The sequence below is a fragment of the Elephantulus edwardii genome, unplaced genomic scaffold (assembly GCF_000299155.1).
Source record: "Elephantulus edwardii isolate Elephantulus edwardi_28Jun2011 unplaced genomic scaffold, EleEdw1.0 scaffold00176, whole genome shotgun sequence".
NCBI classification, from domain to species: Eukaryota; Metazoa; Chordata; class Mammalia; order Macroscelidea; family Macroscelididae; genus Elephantulus; species Elephantulus edwardii.
In genome coordinates this window covers 2,347,875-2,369,079 of record NW_006399926.1, presented here as the reverse complement: position 1 = coordinate 2,369,079, position 21,205 = coordinate 2,347,875, and the positions used below count along the sequence as shown (strand labels likewise).

General features: G+C 38.4%; 1 protein-coding gene across 1 annotated transcript in view; it reads right to left on the bottom strand.

Annotated features, from left to right (window-relative positions):
- ASH1L (ash1 (absent, small, or homeotic)-like (Drosophila)) overlaps positions 1-21,205 on the bottom strand; it is a 313,081-nt gene that overhangs the window by 287,415 nt on the left and 4,461 nt on the right.

Here is a 21,205-nt window from a genome sequence, read left to right as displayed (position 1 = left end):
CTTCCTCGTTCATCACCATAGGTTCTTGCTCATATGTTATTTCATGAAATTCCTCTGTGTCAACCAATTCCTTCTGATACAGTGACTCTGGGTACTCCTTCCATCTTCTTTTTATACTTCCTGGATCATTCAACATTCTACCCAAACTATCTTTTAAGTATTGCCACCCATGGCTTGAATTTGTTTTTCAACTCTTTCAGCTTAAGAAACGCTGAGAGTCTGGCCCTTTTGATTTTCTGACTCCAGCTCTCTGCACGTTTCGTTACAGTATCTTGTTTTGTCATCCCGAGCTGCCTTTTGAAACTTTCTATTCAGCTCTTTGATTTCTTCCTTTAGCTTTGTCTTCTTGGTGCTCTAATGCAATATACTCAGAGTCTCATCTGACATCCATCTTGGTCTTTTCTTCTTCTTTAGCCTTTGTAATGATCTTTTGCATTCTTCATGCACGATTTTCTTGATAATCCTGCCAGAGCTCATTTGGTCTATGTTCATTGGTGCTCAGGCCTCAAACCTGTTCCTGAGATGGTTTTGAAATTCGAGTGGGCCAGACTTAAGGTCAAATTTTGGTTCCCGTGGACTTAATTTTCCTCAACTTCAGCTTGAATTTGCATACGAGTAGTTGGTGGTCTGTCCCACAATCAGCACCCGGCCTGGTTTTCACTGCTGATACTGAGCTTCTCCAGCGAATCTTTCCACAAATGTAATCGATTTGATTCCTGTGCATACCATCAGGTGAAATCTATGTGTATAGCTTGTGTTTGTTTCTTATAAAAGGTATTTGCAATGAATAAATCACTGAATGTGCAGAACACTATCATTCTATCTCCAGCCTCATTTCTCTCACCAATCCCATGCTTTCCAGCTACTGATCCTTCTTCCCTATTGCCATAAAAGTCAAAATAATAGTTACTAGTCTGATAAAAACTGACAGAACCCCCAAAACTGTCACCATTAAGTACTCTATTAAATCTAGAATTGAACTCACCCTCAGGGCACTTTTCAAAATAATCAATTCTACCCAAAGGGTGGAACTCCTTAAAATACAAACTTAAAACAGGCAGGATGGGGAGGAGAGGGAGGAGAAGGGTGAATAGAAATGCAGAACTCTGAGTGCATCTAAATTCCAAAATCAATCTCCATAATAGTCTATGTGTTTCCTACTGCCAAAGGGGCCCTTTAGAGTAGTGAGAGAAGATCTTCACCCTGAAACCCACAGCGTCCCTTTTCAGCAGGAAGTAGCTAAGAGAATACGCCATCCCCTTTTCCTTATGACTCAGGGTGAAGTCTCTCTCAGGGAGGAGTGATAGGGAATGGCAAAGGACACATTGACAAAGAAGATTAATCAGAACTGGCTTTGACAAGCACTGTGGCATTTGGACAAGAACAAACTGGGAGGAGGGTAGAGAGAATAGTGCAACAATGAATGAGTGGCAGCCCAAAACCTCTGTAAATGTTTATGAAAATTAATAAAATATAATTATAGAAAAAAAAAAAGAAATGCAGAACTCTGGGAGGAAGTGTGAAAAGTGCTATTATATTAATAGGATTGCAACTAATACTACAAAACAAAATACATAAAAAGTATTGAATAGGAAACAAATACACTTTGTATATAAACAAAAGCCACACCCAAACCATACAAAATGTTCAAGTTAAATAAAAAACAACCACAAACAAAACAAACACTGACAACCCTCTAGAACACAGTTCCTCTGACACACAGGAGGCTGCTACACACTGGAATCAGAGTTAACCTGACAGCAACTGGTATAGGTTTTCTCAGCTAGGAAGACATTACTCCTAAAATTACCAAAAGAGTATCTTTCAGCCTAGTATTCTGGAATAACTCCTCTGTCAAAAATATACCACAATTCAGTGGAAGAACATCATCACTTCTCTATCTACATTCACTCTCTAAGATCAAGTCCCAAATTTATAATTTGGGACAATGAGACTTGCAACCTTCTGCCTACTCAACTCAATCTAAAATATTTAACAGAAAGTCAATATATCCAAATCAAATTTTCAATTCCTGAATTCCTTGCTTTCTAGTGTTCCTCTCCCACATTCTTATATCAATAAATGACATCCAGCTGCTCAGACCATCATTACAGTCATTTTTTACTCTTTTACTCAAATTCTATATCCAATATATGTTTGTTGTCTTGATATTGAGTCTCAATTCATACTGAAGACTGCAGTCCCTGACCTTCCACAGCAAGTGCTTCAGGTCTTCCTCAGTGTCAGCAAGTAGAGTTGTGTCATCTGTGTAACGCAGACTGTTGATGAATCTTCCTCCAATCCTGATGCCACATTTATCCTCATAGAGCCCAGCCTCCCGGATAACCTGTTCTGCATAAAGATTGAAAAGGTATGGAGATAGGACACATCCCTGGCATACACCCTTCCCAATCATGCAGTGTTTCTTTGCTCTGACGACTGCCTCCTGGTCCAAGAATAGGTTTTGTATTAGCACAATAAAGTGTTCTGGGATTTCCGTTCTTCTCAGAGTTCTCCACAGTTTCTTATGATCCACAGAGTCAAATGCCTTTGCATAATCAAGGAAACAATAATAGACTTTCTTCTGGTACTCCTTGCTTTCAGCCAAGATCAATCTAACCTTAGCTACAATATCCCTAGTACCACGGCCCGTCTAAACCTAGCCTGCACTTCTGGTAGTTCTCTGTTGATGTGCTGTTCCAGTCTTTTTTGGATAATCTTCAAATTCTCACCACTGGGCCGACTGGCAGCACCATAATGGATGGTGAAGAATCAACACTCTTGGCACCAGCAGCCAGGAAATTAAAAGACGTATTGAGATGGGAACGTCTGTAGTTAGAGACCTCTCTAAAGTGCTGAAGTGCAAAGATGTCAGTCTGGAGACTAAGGTGTGCCTGATACATGTCATGGTCTTTGCCATCACTTGCTATGACTAGGGATGATAGGAGGAGAATTGATGCCTTTGAGCTGTGGTGTTGGAGAAGAGTATTGAATTGACTGCTGGGAAAACAAACAGGTTTGTCCTGGAGAGCGTGAAGTCGGGCTGTTCCTTGGAGGGAAGGATTCTAAAGCTTCATATGACATGCTTTGGACATGTTGCAAGGAGGGATCAGTCCTTGGAGAGGGATGTCATACTTGGGAGGGTGGAGGGACAGCACAGGAGAGGAAGACCCTCAAAGAGATGGAATGATTCAATGACTGGGGTAATGAGGGTAGGTGTGTCGGAGATGGTGAGATTGGCACAGGATAGAGCAGAGCTGAGGGCTTATTGTACACAGGGTCACTATGAGTCACAGGTGACTCCACAGCACATAACAACAACAAACAACATATCCAATATATCACCAAATTATGTTCCAAATGGATCCTAAATCTTTCACTCTAGAAACTCATCATCACCTCTTTTCTCAACTACTACAGTAACCTCCTAACCAGTCAAGCTGCTTCCATTCTTGTCTCCTTACAATCTTTCAAATTGGATCAAGGCACTTGCCTGCTCAAAACCTTCCAAAGTTTCCCACTGAACTTAAGAGTAAAACCTGGATACTTAGTCAAGGCTTGTAAACCCCTCTTTAAGTACACATTATCTAGCCCCTGGGCTCCTCTTCTACCTATATTGTATTATTTTTCCCCCATCATGTTTACTCTATTTCAGATCCTTCCTAGTCCTTAAACACATTAAGTATACACATTAAGTAAACACATTAAATCGGCTTCAGGACTTATGTTCAACTCTAAATTGTTGCATGACTTGTGCTTCATTTCCTATCATTCAGGTCTTTGCTCAAATATTACATTTGAGAGGATTTGTCTAACCCTATAATATTCCTTACCTTGTTTTATATTTCCTTTATAACACTAATCACCAAAATTGTATGACAGTATATCAATTTCTATAATATCAAACTTACTAGAAAGCAAGCAGCATAAGGGCACTGATTCACCCTGCTCCTGTTTTATTGCTTGTAACCTCTGGATTTGGTATGTATTAAGTAAAAAACCTCATACTCCTGGCATTAAGTCAACTTCAACTCAGAGACCCTCATTAGATTCCAAGCCTGTCAAGTGCAAGAGGAAGAGACTGCTCATTGTTTTGCCTCAGAATAGCTGGTGGGTTAGAACTGAAAGAGATGAGTCGTTTTGGGGTTAGCAGTGCAACTCACTATGGACTCTGCCAGCAGGCTACCCCATTTGTTAAACTGTTGTTGCTGTTGTTACATCCCGTCCAGTTGCCTGCGACTCATAGCAACCCTATGTACAATAGCCCTAAGCCCCAAATAAGGAATAAATAAATATTCCCTCTGCTAGAGAGCTGAGGTGGCAGAATATCCATTCCTTTTTCTTTCTTTCTGATCTGAGGATTTTACAGGTATCTCAAAGGACTAAGTCGTCCTAAACACAGGAATGATGACAATTTAAAGATTAAGGTGCATTTGATCCTAACCATGGTATTTTTCAATTGCTTTATATGCATGGGAAAGTTGGAAAATAAAAAGACCAAAGAAGAATTAATGTTTTCAACTTTGATGTTAGTGAAAATCACTGACCCCTGTTCTAACAAGGACTGCCAAGAGAATAAATACATCTTTCCTGAAGAAAGTGCAATGAGGGTGAGCTATGGAGGCAAGGACGATAAAAACTTCCTGTCACATACTTCGGACATGTTGTTAGAAGGCAACCATCTTAGGGGGAAAAATCACCATAGGCTTTGAAGCTCTGTCTCACATACTTTGGGCACGTGGCCAGGAGACCATTTCTTGGAGAAGGACATCATGCTCAGAAAGGCGAAGGGACAGAACAGGAGAGAAAGACCCTGGATGAGACGGATTGATACAGTAACTGGGAGAATCGGGGTTGGTGTGTCAAAATCAGTGAGACTGGCTCAGGACAGGGCAGGTGCTGTACCTCGAGTCGCTATCGGTCATAGGTGACTCGATGGCATATAACAACACACAACAACTGAGAATAGTAGAAGGTCGGAGAAAGAGTAGAAGATTCGCAATGAAATGGACTGACACTGTGACTGCAACAATGGACTTGAGAATGGTTAAGATTGTGAGGATGGCATATGGCATGGAAAGCTTTCAATCTGTTATGAGTGGTAGTCGACTTGATGCTATCAAACAACTTCTTAAAGAATCTCCAAATTAACTTAAAAGAAAGTTAACAGAAGTTTTGTGTTAATCAAAAGTAAACTGAGATGACGAACGAAGTGACTCCAACAATAGGCTTAAACAGCACAAACTGGGTGGATGGTACAGACGTAGGCAGAGGGGCAGGTAGGTGTAGGCAGAGTTTCATTCAGCTGCTATGAGTTGGAGCCAAGTCATAAGCACCTAACAAGACCTTATTTTAGAAACTGTAATCTAATTTAAAGGGAGGTAACAGTAGTTTGAACAACATAAAAACAATGGTGGCTATACATTACAGCAATACTGACCTATTCTGCACTCGAAAACGAAAACGACCAATAAATTTATACTGGTCTTACTTTTAAATCAAAAAAAGTGGTATAGTGAAAGACATGAGTTTTGCTTTTAGAAGATAACACTGTCACTGACTGATTTCAAAACTTACTACACTCCACAGTAATCAAAACAGTGTGGTACTGGTACAATGACAGGTACATTTCTCAAACATGCAATCAAGATGCATTGATAACAATGGGTGACTGGAATGCAAAAGTTGGGAACAGAGAAGAAGAATCAGTGGTTGGAAAACATGGACTCGGTGACAGAAATGAAGCTGGAGATAAAATTACTGAATTTTGTACAATCAATGACTTATTCATTGCAAATTGACAAAAGACATAGAATCCATTAAAGGGGGAGGGTTGTCTAAAAAATAGTGTTGGCAAAATTGACTATGTATCTGCAGAAGATAGAAATAAGACCCATATTTTACACGATATAAGAAAACTAACTCAAGATATTACAACGAAATGTGCAAGGAGCTGGAGTCGAAAAATCAAAAGGGCCAAAATCACTCAGCATTTCTTAAGCTCAAGGAAATGAAGAACAAATTTAAACCTCAAGTTGCTATAATCAAGGATGCTTTAGGCAGAATATTAAATGATCCAGGAAGAATTAAAAGATGGAAAGAATATATTGAGTCACAAAAGGAATTAGCAGACACAGAAGAATTTAATGAAACAACTTATGAGCAAGAGCCTATGGTGATGAAGGAAGAAGTTCAAGCTGTTTTGAATGAAATAGCAAAAAATAAGGCCCCCGGAATAGATGGTATACCAATTGACATATTTCAGCTAACAGATGTTGCCCTGGATGTGCTCACCAAGTTGTGCCAAGAAATCTGGAGAACAACCACTTGGCCAACTGACTGGAAGAGATCTTTACTTGTTCCCATCCCAAAGAAGGGTGACCCAACAGAGTGTGGAAACTACAGAACAATATCACTGATTTCACATGCAAGCAAGATTCTACTGAAGATTATCCAAAAACGACTGGAAGAGCACATCAGCAGAGAACTGCCAGAAGTCCAGGCTGGGTTTAGAAGGGGTTGTGGTACTAAGGATATTGTAGCTGAAGTTAGATGGATCTTAGCTGAAAGCAGGCAATAGTCTTTGCAATCACTTGTTATGCATCAGAGAGTTGGACAATGACTAAGAAGGACAGAAGGAGAATTGATGCCTTTGAGCTATGGTGCTCGAGAAGAGTATTGAATGTACCCTGGACTGCCAAGAAAACAAACAGATTCATCCTGGAGAGGGTTAAAACAGGCTGCTCCTTGGAGGCAAGGATTCTGGGGCTTCGTCTGACATACTTTGGACATGTTGTAAGGAGGGAGAGGTCCTTGGAGAGGGACATCATGCTTGGGAGGGTGGAGGGACGGCGCAGAAGGGGAAGACCCTCAATGAGGTGGAATGATTCAGTGACTGGCATAATCGGGATGGGTGTGTCAGAGGCAGGGAGATTGGCACAGGATAGAGCAGGGTCTAGGGCTGTTGAACATAGGGTTGCTATGAGTCACAACTGACTCGACGGCACATAACAACAGCAACTCAAGATAGATCAAGGACCTATGAATATAACCTAAAATTATAAAGGTCATCATGGAAAAAGATGGAAGCAAATAACGGAATATATATGATTTACAATCAACAGAGGCCAAATTAAATGGGAATGCCTAAAAATTAAATGTTTATATAGTAAAAAAGAATTCTTCGGAAGATTAAGAGAATCTACAGAATGGGGAAAAAATTGCCAATGAGACATCTGACAAGGGATTCATTTCTAAAATTTACAGACAACTCCAATATCTCAACAAGAAAATTACAAACAACTCATAAATAAGCATTTCACAAAATTAATCATTTACTTGGTGAAAAAAACCCCATGATAAAATTTTTATGGAAAGCAGTTTGGTGTATCCTTAGTAAGTTGAAAATGATAAAATTATTTGATCCAGAAAGTCCACTACCAGATATATATATTCAAAGGAAAGAAGAGTTGTAACACAGATACTCCCATAACCACATTTATTACAACATTTATAATAGTGCAGACTTAGAAATAACGCCTGTGCTCAAGAGACAATGGAGTATTATATATCACTAAAAAATAATCAAGAATTAACAAAGTACTGCTGTAACATATTCTATCCATAACATGGATAGAATTAGACAAATAAGTTAGTAAAAAAGGGCAATTAAGGTATAAGCTCACTAACATAAAAATGCAAGAAAGTTAACACACAGAAATAATTTTAGCGGCAGTTAAGAATCAAGGAGAGGGGAACAAAAACAAAAATAAAATAAAAATATGACATCGTGCTCCTGTAAAACAAGGGAAATACTAATCAGTTTTTAAAAGAAGACTATCAAAACCAAATCCAATTTAATGTCAAGATTTAAGAAGGTTCTCTCAAGCAAAATACCTCGGTTGTTGCTAGTTATTGTTTTAGTACCATGATCCACAACAAATCTATAAACCACAGATTGAAAATCTATTCTATCTTAAGTCATCTTCACAAACCCTGCCATGCTCAAACCCATTGTTGCAGCCACTGTGTCAAATCATCTCACTGAAGGGCTTCTTCTTACTGACCTTCAACTTTTTCCAAAATGATGTCTTTTTCTAAGAACTGGCACCTCCTGACAACATACCCAACTGAACATATATATTCCTTTTACTAGACTCAGAACTTCAAAAGCAAAAAACTTTATGTCTGTTTTGCTTACACCTAACATAGAAGTGAGTATGACGTAAACATTCTAATCGTATTGGTTGGTTGAAAAATTAATATATGAGTGAACAGAAAAGGAGGATTTGATAAACAGAATTATTTAAACTCTTACTTTGCTGTAGTTACCTGGTTTTCTCTTTAATACTTGCATAAAATGAAAAATGTGCGTGTAAAAATAACTCAGGACTCATTGTGGTTTAAAAAAAATGACTGTTTTTTTCCTCTCATCTGCATCATCATATGAACTTTAACTCTGCAACTTGTCTTATTGCTTTCGCTTATTTAAGAATTTATCCTATAATCTTTTATTACAAACAAGGAATAATATCACTAAGGAATCACTATATGAGATTGATTTTTCTCCTCCATCTTTTCAATTATCAAAGTTTCTTATTTCAGGTTAATCTCTTAAATCCACTCCATTTTCTCTCTTTAACAAATACTGAAGTAGGCATTTCCTTTTCAGCAGTGCTGAATTTAAGAAACTTTGCTATCACCTTAAGGAATGTTTTCCATATTCCCAATTATGTTTACATGAAGAACCTATGCTATAGCTACTGAGTAAATCTGGAACACTGTCTTTCTACCATCTTAGAGCAACTAAAGTTGTATGAATGAAAAGAATCAGTATCAAGTGTGAAAAAGAGAAGATGAAAATGAAGAGCCAGAAGATTAATGATTTACGGGGAACATGTAGCATACATTACAACTAAAGACAAATTAATCAAACTTTGACTATTAATGGAAATCACATTTATCTGAACTATAACCATCTCCCTTTAGTGGAAGGAAAAAACATATATCTAACTTCTACTTTATGAGTAATCACTAAATATTTCTATAATCTGACTCATTTTTGTAATTCAACTGGCACTATTTACTTTCTTTTCTACAATGTTTCTTCTCCTGTTCAATATGGTATAGGGTGGTGGTGGTTGATGATTGCAGTCTAGTGGAACAGGACTCACAGCAACCATATGAAAAAAAGGCCTGAAGCCTTTCTGTAACTCTCATGATTTATCAAATTTTACAGAGTTTCCAGAGCATGTTGTTCTGGAAGTGGATGCCATGGGTTTTCAAATGTTCAACAACTGGAATTTCAACATGCAAAACAATACACATTTTATTTCCTTAAAAGAGGAGGCTTATACATTTTATTCCCTTTAAATAGCAAACTGATTTTACAATCATTTTAGTTCCTGTCCAATGACCAGTACCATTTGATTTTTTTACTAAACCATACAATTTCTTCATGACTGAATCCTGTCAGAAAATGCAGAGAAACTGAAAATTTGAAAGTGTTTTTAGCTCTGTCCCTAATACTTTGCAAAAGTCAGTAATAAAAACACATTTTCTTCCTCACTTGTGCATTTTGAAAACCGTAAGCTTTCTTGGTAAACATAGGAACTAACTGTTCTCATGTATCACTATAGATATTTAAAAGTGATGATGCTGATTCTTACCTCATTTCTTAGCTAGCAAACAAAAATCAAAAGATAAGCAATATATATTATAACTATATGCTATGTAATTCCAATGCTCATCAGATACTTTATTTAAATGTTACCTAAACTAAGGTGTGCCTGATCCAAGTCATGGTCTTTGCAATTACTTGCCATGCATCAGAAAGTTAGACAATGATTAGGGATAACAGAAGAACTGATGTCTTTGAGCTGTGTGGTGCTTAAAAATATTACTGACCCATCAACAAATGAATGGATAGAGAAGCTCTGCTATATTCATACAATGGAATACTATGCTGCACTGAAAAACAAGGAACTCATAAAATATTATACAAAATGGGTGACCCTGGAGGATATTACGCTGAATGAAATATTTCAGTCACAAAAGGACAAATATTGCACAGGACCACTACTGTAAAACGGGACTGACATCGGGGTTGAGGGAAGACTGAGAATGAGGGGACAAATAATGTATACTGCACTGTAACAGATGAGGGAGATAACTGTTTAAAAGGGATATAGGATTAGGTATCACTGTCATGACAGGAGTCCAGAATGAAGGCTGCACAGTGGAGTGGACTTGAGGGAAGGGATTGTTTTAACAATGAAAGAATTTTTCTTTTACTTTTCAAAGAGAAGAGTGAACTGGGCAGGAGGGGGTGGACAGGGAGAAAACTGCAACAATGAATGAATGGAAAGCCTAAGTCTCTGTAAACTTTCATTGAATTTTTTTTTTAAAAAAGAGTACTGAATATACCATGGACTGCCAGGAGAACAAACAGGTTCACCCTAGAGAGGGTAATACCAGGCTACTACTTGGAGGCAAGGATTCTGAAGTTTCATCTGTCATACTTTGGGCATGATGCCGGGGGGACCAGTCCTTGTAGAGGAACATCAGGCTTGGTGGGGTGTACAGACAGTGCATGAGAGGAAGACCCTTGATGAGATGGTTTGATTCGCTAACTGGGGTAACAGGGGTTGGTGTGTCAGAGATAATAAGATTGGCACATGACAGAGAAGAATTCAGAGTTGTCGTACATTGGGTCACAAGTGACTCGAGGACACTTAACAACTGTAGTAGAAAAATTCTTTACTTAAAAGTATAAAGTAGACATATACTGAAATAGTTAAGAGTAAAGTTATATAATATCTGAAAGATATGCTTCAAAATAAGAAAGATACAGAGGTAGGATGGATATAGGTGAAGCAGGAAATCATGTATTGAGAGTTGTTAATATTGTGTACATGAAAGCTTGTACTATTCTCTTGATTTGTGCTTGATACTTTGCACATTTAAAAAAAATATTTCAAAATGTGATCATGTCAAGCTTATGTCTGTAAGCAAATAACTAATCAGTATGAAAATTTACACTAATGCTAACAAAATTTTATAGATTCTTTAACTAAAATTTTAAAAATTCCCTAGCTGTTCAATGAAGAAATAATAACTCTGAAACAGCACTAAGGTTATTAAATGTGGTACCATTTGAAGTTAAAATTTCTCAATTTCTCAGGTCAACATCAAATTCTACCATCATCTCAACAATAAAAAATGTGATTTCTAAAACAATAAATTAGTTATTTGCCAAAAAATAATGCCCTGAAGTAGGAAGCAGTACAATAGGATTAAATGAAATGAGAATTAACAGGGAGTAAGCAGGGAAAGTGCAAAAGTAACAACAACAAAAATGTATAGAAACTAGAGAATAAAAAACCAATACACACATTATAGACACTTTCATCAAACTACAGTAAAAAGAAACAAAATATGAATTCTAATTTTTAAATAAGATAACAAATTAAAATGAAGAGAAGTATCTTCATACATCAGAATATAAAGAAAATACCACCCCCAGTAATTTTAAGGAAAATGATAATGGAAAGTAGCAGTAAAAAGTTACTTTAAAAGACTCTAAAATTAAATACTTGTAATTCTTTCTTTTGTGGCTGCCAGGTTTAAGATATGCTGAGCTACTGGAAAGGTTGGCATTAACTGGACCTGACAGTCTATCACACCAGAGATGTATCTTATTCTGTTGCTCAATATACCATCAAGTCGGAAGCAACTTACAGCTAGCCTTCTAGTGGGTTAGTATAGGCAGTAAGTCACATAGCAGTTGAATGCCCATCTTCCTCATGGAGAATACCGGGTTCGAACTGTGCACTTTTGGGTTGGCTGTGCAACTCCTTACCATTAAGCTCCTTAAAACTCAAATATCAAGAAGAAAATACTCACCTGACACCCAACCCCTGTATACATGATAAAACGTCTCTAATGTGAGCAGACATATTGGACAGGAATGATGGTTAAGCAAGTTTTATCAATAAAGTATGTAAGACAAATAAAGGTTCAAGTGGTACTGCCAGTACTGTAGTGACAGAGTGCCCAGGAAGCTATCTGGGAAGCTATGCTCTCAATTTAAGAGTACAGCTCAAAAACAGGACATGAAAATTTCTTCTATTTTTGACCTTTAAAAATTCAGAAACATTTTTTGTGATTATAATTTTTTTTAAATTGTGAAGTATCTAAGCACTGAGAGAGATTTCTATCTATTGTACACAGGGACACTAAAAATCAAAATTGACACAGTAGTATATCCAAAACCAAAACCCACTGCCTCTGAGTAGATTCTGACTCAAATTAACCCTCCAGCAAGCTTATGAGGCTATAAATCTTCATGGAAGAATACTGACCATATATGCTAGTGGAATGGTTGGTGGATTTGAACTGTCAACTTTTCCATTAGTAACCTGACACACATTATACACTGTCACTAGGACCCCTGGAACACAGACATGGATTAGACACACACATGCAAAAAACATGTACATCAGAGCTGTTTCCTTTCTACAGACATGTTCAATCTCTATGCTAAGCAAATCATTTGAGAAACTAGACTTTATGTGGAAGAATGCTGTATTAGGATTGGAGGAAGACTCATTAACCACCAGCTGTTATGCAGATGACATAAGCTTACTTGCTGAAAGAGGACATGAAACACTGCAGAAGATCCAAGACTGTAACTTTCAATATGGATTATAGCTCAACATAAAGAAAACAACAGTAAACTTCACTATTGGGTGAACAGACAATATCATGATAGATGGAGGGGGGAATAATTATCAATGATTTTATTTTACTTGGATTCACAATCAACATCCTTGGTACCAGTACTGAGGAAATCAAGACATGTTGCACTGGAAAGTCTGAAGGTCAAAGTGCTGAAGTGTCAAGATGTCAGTTTAAAGACTAAGGTGGGCCTCCTCCAAGTCATAAGTGTTTTGAATTACTTGCTATGCACCTGAGAGTTGCCAAATGAATAAAGATAAAAGAACCGATGCCTTTGAGTTTTAGTGTTGGAGTTTTTGTTGCTATTATGTGTCATCAAGTCACCTGCAACTCATAGCGACCCTAGTACAATAGTTCTTCTGAACCTACTATATCCTGAGCCAACCTCACTGTCTCTGACACACCTACCCCCATTACCCCAGCCACTGAGTCAATTAATCTCATCCAGGGTCTTCCTCTCTTGTGTTGTCCCTCTACCCTTCCAAGTATGATGTCAGTCTCCAAGAACTGGTCCTTCCTTACAACATGCCCAAAGTATGTCAGACGAAGCTTTAGAATTCTTGCCTGCAAGAAGTAGTCTGGTTTCACCATTTCTAGGATGAACCTGTTTGTTCTTTTAGCAGTCCACGGGATATCCAATACTCTTCTCCAGCACCACAGCTCAAAGGCATCAAGTCCCCTTCTATCATCCTTAGTCACTGTCCAGCTTTCTGATGCACAGCAAGTAACTGAACAAAAAGTGCTGGAGTAGAATACTGAATACCCCATATACTGCCAAGAGAATAGACAAGTAAATTTTGGAGTGGGTATACCCAGGTTGCTCCCAAGAGAGAAGAAAGGTGAAAACTTTGTCTCCCATACTTTGAGCATGTTGTTAATGGGGCCAGTCTTTGTAAAAGGACATTATAAAAAGGACAAGCACAATGTGGGGGCAACCATATCTGACCTCTACTAACTCCAGGAGGAAGAACTTCCCCCATCATCAACATCCAGGTCAGGTATGTCCCCCAGACTCCCACATTTCTTTCCACTAATCCAAACACCAATCTTTTCACCCTACTGGGTCCAAAATCTGTTTCATTAGCTGACAGAGCCCACAGGACCATACTTAAAATGATAATGTTTATTAGGAAAGTCAAAAGACTATAATTTAGCTTGGTAGCATATCATTGATATCACATGCAAGCAAGATTCTGTTAACATTATCCAAAAATGACTGGAACAGCACATCAGCAGACAGATGACGATGGCACAGGATAGAGCCAAGTTTTGATCCATCATTTATAGAGTTGTAGTTGACTTGACAGTACCTAACATCACCACCACCATATACATGGAACTCTGGTGGCCCAGTGGTAAGGAGTTGTACTGTTAACTCAAAGGCAAGTACCTCAAATCCACCAGAGAAAAATGGGCAAATCTCTTCCCATGTGAATTACTGTCTCTGAAAACCTGGAGTGTCAGCTATGAGTCAGTTCTGACTTGATGGTATCTTACAACAACAACACACACACAATGTGCTATTATCATGACTACTACTACCGAGGAACCTATTATCTAGTTTAAAATTAGACAAATATTAACCTCTCATTTTCCCAAAGAAGACATTCAGATGGTAAAAACATGAAGAAATGTTAAAAATCCCTAACTATCTGCATCTAAATTCCAAAATCAATCTCCGTAATAGTCTATGTGTTTCCTACTGCCAAAGGGGCCCTTTAGCGGAGTGAGAGAAGATCTTCACCCTGAAACCTACAGCGTCCCTTTTCAGCAGGAAGTAGCTAAGAGAATACGCCATCCCCTTTTCCTTATGAATCAGGGTGAAGTCTCTCTCAGGGAGGAGTGATAGGGAATGGCAAAGGACACACTGACAAAGAAGATTAATCAGAACTGGCTTTGACAAGCACTGTGGCAATTGGACAAGAACAAACGGGGAGGAGGGTAGAGAAAACACTGCAACAATGAATGAATGAAAACCCCAAATCTCTGTAAATGTTCATTAAAACTAGTAAAATTTAATAATAATTTAAAAAATCCCTATCAAAGAGATGCAAATAAAAATAATTATGAAATACCATCTCACTCCACTAACAATAGTAAAGTTTAACAGAGCAGCAAACAATAAATGCAGGTGAGGTGATAGAGAGATTAGAACCCTTATTCACTGCTGGTGAGAGTGTAAAATGGTGCAATTACTATGGAAGGCAGTTTGGTGCATTCTCAAAAAGCTGGAAACAGAAATACAATTTGACCCAGAATGCCATTACTAGGAACCACCATCCAAACAGATGTATGCACATCCATGTTTACTGCTGCATTATTTACAACAGCAAAGAGATGGAAGCAACTCAAGTGCCCATCAACAAATGGATAGAAAAACTATGGTATATTCACACAATGGACTACTATACAGCACTGAAAAACAATTAACTCATAAAACATTACATAACATGGTGGCCCTAGAGGACAGTATGCTAAGTGAAATATCTCAGTCACAAAGGACAAATGCTACAAAGCATCACTGTTATAAAGCAGGTTTGACATGGGAGGTTGAGAGAAGTATAAGGTTAAGAACAGATAATGACCCTTGCACTGGAAAAGATGAAAGAACTGTCTAAAAAGAATATATGATTAGGCATTATATGGATGACAACAGCCCAAAATAAGAGGCACATTGCAAAGAGGTGGGGGGAAGTTAATTGTGCAACAATGAATGGATTTTTTTTTAAAAAAATTGAACTGGGGGGGAAAGGGAAGGGAGGGGGGGTAAAATGTGCAACAATGGATGAATGAAAATCTAACTTTTCTATAAACTTTTGTTAAAATCACAATTAAAACAAATTTTGTATTAAAAAAAGAAAAATACTAATTTCTCACAAATTTAACACAACATTCTTACATTTTTATGTGCTGTTGAGTACAACACTATGAACAACAGATAGGTCTCAATTCTGTTCTATCCTGTACCATCCTCATCAATTCATCTCATTGAAGGTCTTCCTATCTTTCACTGACCATCTATCTTTACAAGCATGGTATCCCTTTCCAAGATATATCCTCCCCCCCAACAGCATGCTCAAAACATGTGAGACAAAGTTACACCAACATTGCCTCGATGTAGCACTGCTCAGACTTTGTGCAAGACATAAATGTTTGTTCTTTTAGCAGTCCATGGGATATCTGCCAACACCATAACTCAAGGCATTGATTCTTCTGTCATTTTTACATAGGATCATTAAAAAGAGACTATCAGATAATTTATCATGATATCTCTCCTTTATCTTACTGAATCCTGTCATTTTTGCTAATAAAACACCTTTCTGAAACTTTAACTTTCAAAATTGTAGAGATTCTTTCTACTGGGTGGTTGTTATTTGCTATATACCAACGAGTTGTAACTGACTGATGGCTGATCCTCGGGTGAGTTGTCAGAAGAAATCCTATCACAGGAAACCGCTCATCTTTCTTCCACAGAGCAGCTCATGGATTCAAACTTCATACACTTGCATTAGCAGCTTAATTCCTTACCACTAAATCACTACAACACGAGGGTTACGTTTATTTATGCAAAGTTAACATTAAAACATTTTAACATAAATCCACCATAAAAACTGACCTTGAAACAGCAGAATTTGAGTGCTATTTTACTAATGTATGCATCCTTTTACAGATTTTTAAAAAATTTTTTTTTCTATCATGATTTGAATGATTTTATAAAGCAATTGGTTCTCCATTCCAATTCTCATAAACAAATAAAAAATAGGGAGCTCCAGTAGCCTAGCTGCACTGCCAATCCAAAAACTGTTCAAATCCACCAGCTGCTTCACAGGAGAAAGGAGGACAATCTCCTTTAACGCTATTTAGTGCCTCTGAAAACCCTCTGGAGGGTCAGCTATGAGTTTCAACTTGGCATCACCTAAAACAAAAAACTAAAAAAAATTTTGTTTTATAACATTAATTACAACATTCAAAAGGTAGCCAAATTCTTTCCATTTCATCCCTGTGGCTCTCATTTCAACTAACCTTTCTACTAACTTTCCTGCCTTTTAGGTCTTTACTGTTAGGTGCTACTGAGTTAACTACAGCTCCCAGTGACCCTCTAGACAACAGACTGAAATCTTGCCCTAGCTGTGTCAATCCATCTTGCTAAGGGTTTCTTTGGCTAACCTTCTTCTTTTCCTAGTATGATGTCTTTTTCCAAGTGCTGGTGAGCCCTGTTAATATGCCCAAAGTGAGTGAGATGACATTTTACCATCCTTACTTTCAAGAAGTACCCTGGCCACACTTTCACAAAGACAGGTTTGTTCTCTTGGCAGTCCACAGTATATTCAATATTCTTCACCAACAGTACAATTTCAAAGCCACTGATGATTCTTTGGTCTCCTGACTCATAGTCTAACTTGCACTTGTATACAAAGCAATTACAAATACCAGGCAAAAATAAAAAACCAAGGCTTGAATAAGGCAAACAAATCTTAAGTCTTCAAACTGATACCCTTGCTCTTTAGCATTTTAAAGAGGTCCTTCACAGCCCTTACTGCTGCTACTGTGGGTGTTTGTAGATCCAACTAAATTTAAATCACTGACAAATTCAACCTTTTCTCCTTCTAGGATAATGGGTTGCCTATTGGTTGAGTTCTGAGACAATTTTTGTTTCCTTGGTGTTCATATATAACACATAGTGAAGACAGAAGTCTTTAAGTGTATGAAGTGCTTTCTGCAGGCACTGCATAATTCAGGTTTTTTTAATGACACTTTCCCTCTAATTCTGATGCCACATTCTTCCTCAGAGACCAGTTTCTTGAATTATTTGCTTAGCATACAGACTGAGTAGGTATGGTGAAAGGATACAACTCTGATGCACGTTTCCTCATTTTAAACCACACAGTATCCAATTGTACATAGGATTTCCAAAAGTCCGTTATTTTGGAAGTGGATGGCCAATTCTTTTTTTCTAGTCTGTCTTAATTTGAATGCTCAGATTTAGAACAGTTTCTTGTAAGAATATGACAGCATCTAGCAAACATTTTACAGAAAGATGAAAGATATTTCCCAATTAGAGAAGCAACCAACAGATTCAGTATTGCTCCCCACCCTTGGCATGTATGTCTTGACCCATAATCTTTCCCTGCTCCACTAGCATCCCCTTCCATTTCTGCCTACCCTATTTAACACCTTCCTTCCCCTATCCAGCCCTTTATATATTGGCTTAGGTCTCAAACCTGTGCTTCTGTGATGTCTAGCACCTCACACTGTAGCCAATGTCGTATGCTATGACCAGTATCTCTTGAGTTTATGAGTCTCTAAGTCCAAATTCCTAGTATTAGGGAAGGGTTTCTGTCTCTGACAGTTTTGAGGAAAAGTCCTCAAGAAAACAAGATTCTCACCACTGGGCTAACTGGAAGCATCATAACAGACAGTAAAGAGATTGAGATCGTTAACAGTTTCAGTCGGCTCTGCTCCACAATCAACACTCTTGGTACCAGCAGCCAAGAGATCAAAAGATAATTTGCAGGGAGCTCTGGTGGCCTAGTGGCAAGAAGCTGCACTGCAATCCCAGAGGTGCATGGTTCAAATCCACCAGATGCTCTGCTGGAAAAAGGAGGGACAATCTCCTCCTGTACCAGTCAGATCTGATTTGACTGGACATGCACAAAAAAATAAAATTAAATTTAAAAAAAAAAAAAGATGAATTGTACTGGGGAAAGTCTGCTGTCAGGGACCTCTCCAGAGTACTGAAGAGCAACAATGTCAGTCTGGAGACTAAGGTGCACCTGGCCCAGGCCATGGTATTTGCAATTACTTGATACGCATCAGAAAGCTTTACAATGACTAGGGATGATAGAACTGATGCCTTTGAGTTGTGGTTCTAGAAAGAGTACTGAATATACCGTGGACTGCTGGAGAACAAACAGATCCATCCTGGAGAGGGTGAAACCAGGCTGCTCTTTGGAGGCAAGAATTCTGAAGCTTCGTCTGACATAATTTGTGCTTTTTGTCCTTGGAGAGGGATATCACGTTTGGTAGAGTAGAGGGACAGCATTAAGAGAGGAAGACCCTCCATGAGATGGACGGACTGGGGTAATTGGGGTAGGTGTGTCAGAGACAATAAGGTTGGCTTAGGATAGAGAGGAGTTCAGAGATATTGTACATAGAGTTTATGTGGCATATAAGTTACAAGTGACTTGATGGCACATCAAACAACAACAGTATCCAACAGTTTTGTTCAAATAGCTGCTTCTTAATCTACATACAGATTTTAAATGAGTACAATTAAATGTTCTGGAATTATATCTGTAATTATGCTCCATATACTAAAATGTATTTGCATGGTCAACACAACACAAAGCACCCTTGGGCAAATGTTATCTTTCTCATCATATATTATTGATTATTCTTCGGAGTGAGTGCCTCCCTGGTGTTATGGTTTTCCTCATAGACCTGCTTCTATTGTTTGTTGTTGTTGCTGTTGTTTGGTGCCGTCGAGTCATAGACGACTCATCGCGACCCTATGAACGAAAGGCCTGAGCACTGTTCGTACATAGAGTTTCCGGAGGCAAGCCATTTCGGAAGTGGATGCCGCTCCTGCTTCCAGGCTTGTTTTAGCTGGGAAGCTCCAGCCAACACTGTCCACCATTACCACGATTGGCACATCACTGTCACAGTGTTCAGCATCACAGCAACATGAGTTACCTCTGTACAGCAACGCACAGACCAGTGCTATACCACACCACCATGCTCCTTCTGAAAAGGAGTGGTTTCAGAGACCCTGAAGGCTAAAAAAAAAGGAGGCGGGGAGTTTTTTCCAGGTTCAAAGAGTGAAGGCCTTTAGGGGATCCCACAAGACTTTACAGGACCATTAAGACTGGCCATTTTCATGCAAAAGACAATTTTTAAATGCTTAGATAGCACCAAAATATGAGAGTGGGGTGGAGGTGAACCTCAGGGAAGGAAAGTGACCCAGTCCTTAGCCTACACCTGGTAGTCCACACCTCTCCCCCAGGAACTTTGGGTTAGTAAGGGGCACATGAAGATTTTGATTGGTTTGTGGGGTATAGTTATTGCATAAAGAATCTGAAAAGTTGATAGCTTACTAAGAATAAAAATTGTGAAAACTTTCTGAATTAAGTCACTGAATTCTCAACCTCAAAATGTTTCCCTCCTTGTCCTTTCAAAAACCCCTATCATAAAATCTAGATTCAGTTATACAAGACTCTCTTATTAATCCAATACATTTGTTATAACTAAGCTAAAACTTAAAAAAAAGCTTCAAACTTCAGACTCAATGCAAATCTGCAGATAAGCCTATTTCTCAGGAGCTTCATAATAAAAAGACTCTGAAAGAGAATAAAGCCAGAGACAACTGTGATATATTCCCATATTACCTAATTCAGAAGGATACAGGGAGATTTACATATATAAATTTGTAAAGGGAAAAGATAAAAATATGGATCCTATGCAAATATAAAAGTAAAAGATTTCTTTTAAAAGGATCCTTATACTCTTCTGTCAAAATGTTCCAATACACTTAGAAACTTCTAATGTGCAACTTATTCCAATCATTCCAAGAAATGTCTCTACTCCAACTGCCAAACAAAATATGAAAGAGAAACACAGAAGCTTTCAAACAGCTTATAAATATGTTCTATTTAATTATGGTTTAAATTCCTGAAATCATACACATAATTTGCTACTGAACTTATTATGTTCCTTATGTGTAAAAATGACCCAATATCTCTTTGATCAAATTCTCAGCAAAAAACCATGAAAGTGAATCTATAGATTTAAGAAACCAAACTTGATCTCATTCTTCCCTGTTATTATTTCTGATTGATTCAGTGACTGGGGTAATCGGGATGGGTGTGTCAGAGGCAATACGATTGGCACAGGATGGAGCAGGGTTTGGGGCTGTTGTACATAGGGTCGCTATGAGTCACAAACGACTCGACGGCACATAACAACAACAACAGTTGTCCCTTGGCTCATGGAGACTCCATACACAACAGAACAGAATGCAGCCTGGCCCTGTATCACCACCACGATCAGCTGTGGGTGGGACACCGTCACTCACAGACAGGGTGATTTTCAGAAGTAGATCATCAAGCCTTTCTTTCTCATTCAGCACACTGTTACTACTGTTAGGTGGCCCAGAGTCATGTGCGGCCCTATGAGCGGCAGATCTGAACTCTGTTCTGTCCTGTGCTGTCTTCACAATTTCTGACACCCTCAGGTACATTGCTGCAGTCACTGTGTCAATCCATCTGGCTGCAGCACCCAAGTCTTCACAGATGGACAGGTGGTTTCTGCCCATGAAGAAAACTGGCAAGGAACTGAACCCTGGTCTCTGAAATATAAAGTGAGAAGTCTAGCACTGAACCACCACTGTTTCTGTTTCTCCTCTCCAAGTATCCTTTATTTCTCCTTCCTTTTGCTCCTCCAGGTCCAGATGAGGAGGAAGCATTGTTTG